Raw genomic sequence first — 3,485 nt, forward strand, 5'->3', positions numbered from 1 at the left:
GTTTCCCCTCCCCAGTCAAAGGTGACACGCATAATACTGGCATGTGGTGTGAGCCACAACATAGCCCTAAGGCATGGAGAGTAGAAGAGACACCCAAGAGCCTCATAACCCACCACCCAATGGAGCACCTGCCCCAGCTGATGCAGTGAGAAGGAGGTAGGAGCTCAGAGATTTGCTATAAGAAACAGAATGCCAGACAATATACAAAGCATAGTTTTTTTTTTATTAACGTAGTGGAAAACATTCATCAATTGCATTATGTAAATGAAGTAAAACCCTGTGTATTCTTCCAACTTCAGTCACAATCTGCCCAACCAATGCGTCCAACACTCTGGGTTTGCAGGACTGAGGTGGTCAACACACAAACTGTAGACGTGGACAGACCCTCAACCCCTGTAGGCCAAACATTCCCTCACTCATGGCATCTGCGATGCTTGGGAACCTGGGCCTCGCGGATTGGGAACCGGCACACAGACCCTCCACACCTGTGGCCAAACATTTAGCACCTGCTGATTTGGGAGCCTCACACACTTTCTCCCTTGGTGGAGGGGCCACCCTCAACCGACGCACAGGCTGCAACACAGCTTCCTCCATTTCTATGGGAATAAAAATAAAATCAGTGTATTGTATAAAAGTTACTGACAACCACAGTTACACATTGTCTTAATTACTTACCGTTATCCAGTGATGCTGTAATGAACACGATGGGAGACAGCTGGTTTCAAGCGCAGGGCGCAGCAGGTGTTTTTGTAAAGGACCACAGGAGGAGGCAGGTAGCTGGGTCTAGGGGCAGGCAGAAGGCCATACACAGGGGGTCCAAAAAGGCAACAAACAGTACAAGCAGAGAAAAGGCTAGTAACATCGTCTGGGAGATCAGGCAACAGGCTGATAACAGTATATCCGAAAGTACAGGCAGGGACTAGGCAAAATGCGTCGCTAGTTTTTGCCTGCTTCACTATCATACTCGGGAGGCTTTAGATTACCGGGGAAAACAGAGCTCCGAATAGAAGTGTCACAAAACAAATAATACCGCACAATGATGGGGTGCAAAGAACTGAACTAAATAGTGTGTGATAATGACATACAGGTGTGTGAACAGGTGATCAGAATTCAGGTGATCTGGAAAGTGAGCTGCGTTCTGGGGATCTACATGTTTGAGAGTTGGAAGCAGACTTTACAGATGCAGTCCTAGGGGATTCGCGTGCCGACTTCACCGTTTCCGATGTAAAAATTGGGATTAAACCATATGAAAAATAAAGCAGAAGAGCTCAAATAGAAGAAACACCTTAAAAAAAAAAAAACATTTACTGTCGCCATCGGGGTATGTGCCAGTGTATGCGCTTTAACCACTGATTGCCCCGATGCACTGGTCCATTTGGGAGAGCTCCGGCGTGCCAGGCCCCCCTCCCGTTGCCTTAATGCTGCGGTTATGTATGGCTATGTTTCCCCCCTTGCAGTTTAAGGTCAGACCATTTCTTTCACATCAGCCACAGTTCTGTCTTGCTGCCCCACCTCGTTCACTGCAGCGGCTATTCCTGACTAAAGACTAATTTGTGCTAGCATTCTTTTAGGGGAAATCGCTGATTGTAAGGCACGTTCAGGTGCCATCAATTCTAAGTCAATTTGAGATTTATAGATCACAGGTGCGTAAATGATAAATGGCTTATTAGAACCTGCGTAAGCAAGGTAGTTTATGCATCGAATGTAAGCACACCGTCAAATCTTACGACAAAGTTCAAGTAGAAATCTAATACTTTTTGAAATGAATGAGACCACAGAAGACTTAAAGTAAACAAAGTGTCTCGCTTGATCAGGTTTGGTTATGAAAGACGTCAACTTGCAGGGTGTGGGCTGTATTACTGATATGCATGACACAATGCAGCATTGATTTCACAACTCTGAATTGTTCTAAGTTCCTCAAGTTGTGATCTTGAAGTAGTAGGCTAGACGTAAGTTTGAAGTCTGGCAAAAAGCCTGTTGTCGGGAACTTTGAATGTAGTTGTAAAATATATTTTTTTTGACAAAGCATCCCACCCTATACCCCACAATTACTACCCCTCTCATGGTCTTCAACTACAACAACGAAATACCTCATTCAATATCTCCTCCACCAGCTTGCTATTAGTGAAGCTCAACTTGTACCTTTAAACATTTAATTAGTTTCAACAAAATGGGAAGCAAAGAACAGCAGACATGAAACCCCATAGTCTCACTCAGGCGGAGGCCCCCAAGTCCCCATGAGTTTCAAAGTCGGGCGTTCTCAGCTTAATTGTGCCCCACTTATTTTTAATTAAAGTTCCCTTTGTGTGGTTTAAATGGTGGCTAGGGAGATGACATTAAGTAAAGGGGATTCGTCCTTGTTCTGTCAGTGGTTTAATGAAGACAGACTGGTTTTTTCCATGTACTGACGTCACAAACTCGTTGTGTGGAGTCCAGGATTTTTTTATTCATTCATTATTTGACCAGGTATGCTGACTGAGAACACGTTCTCATTTGCAGCAACGACCTGGGGAATAGTTACAGGGGAGAGGGGGGATGAATGAGACAATTGGTCACCTAATAATCCCCAGTTTACGTGATGGTCAGATTGGGAATTTAGCCGGTACACCGGGGTTAACACCCTTACTCTTACAATAAGTGCCATGGGATCTTTAATGACCTCAGAAAGTCAGGACACCCGTTTAACGTCCCATCCGAAAGATGGCACCCTACACAGAGCAGTGTCCCTAATCACTGCCCTGGGGCTTTTTTTTTTACTTTTTTTTTTTAGACCAGAGGAAAGCGTGCCTCCTACTGGCCCTCCAACACCACTTCCAGCGGCATCTAGTCTCCCATCCAGGGTCTGACTAGGACCAACCTTGCTTAGCTTCAGAAGCAAGCCAGCAGTGGTATGCAGGGTGGTATGCTGCTGGTGATGAGCTTCTGCATGATCTCCTAGCAGTAACACTGGGGTGACATATATACCAAATAAACCAGACAGACCAACACTTCAGTATTCTGTCCCTCTGGTCATTCTGTTATTTCAAGCTACACTGAGCATCGTGTTGGCACAGGAGGCTAGACTTACTGCTGAACTTAATTGAAGTTTTGGGTGACATACACGCATCAATTGGCGCTACCGACACATCCCCCTCCTGGAATCAGAATCTGTCTTGCTGAGTTCTAAAGCATCCTCAGTGTTAGTCCTAGCAGAACTCTGGCGCCCCCTGTCGACCAAACACGGAACAAAGGCTTGGCTCTACCTATCAACTCTCAACCTCTAACAGTGAGAGCTGTTTATTCCGCTAAAACACATTTTTAAATGCCAAATGAAGGACTCGGCTCTCAAACTCGTGCACAGTTTAAGTACATATTTTATTAATACTGGAATCATCACAGTGCGTTTTGTTACATTAGCAGTGACTAAACCAAATTGAAAGGATTCATAATACAAAAAGAAAAACTTATCAGCGAAAGAGGCAAAACAGCCTTGGAGAAAAGGGCAC

The 3,485-nt window shown here is 44.9% G+C and overlaps 1 long non-coding RNA gene across 1 annotated transcript; it reads right to left on the reverse strand.

The window, feature by feature from the left end:
* Positions 1 to 209: 209 nt before the first annotated feature.
* LOC118944445 lies at positions 210 to 1,983 on the reverse strand. Its single transcript, XR_005039786.1, has 2 exons — positions 676 to 1,983; positions 210 to 596 (listed from the first exon to the last, which is right to left on the reverse strand). It is a non-coding gene; the product is annotated as an uncharacterized LOC118944445 (long non-coding RNA).
* Between the last annotated feature and the right edge of the window lie 1,502 nt (positions 1,984 to 3,485).

The sequence above is a fragment of the Oncorhynchus mykiss genome, chromosome 26 (assembly GCF_013265735.2).
Source record: "Oncorhynchus mykiss isolate Arlee chromosome 26, USDA_OmykA_1.1, whole genome shotgun sequence".
Classification (NCBI taxonomy): domain Eukaryota; kingdom Metazoa; phylum Chordata; class Actinopteri; order Salmoniformes; family Salmonidae; genus Oncorhynchus; species Oncorhynchus mykiss.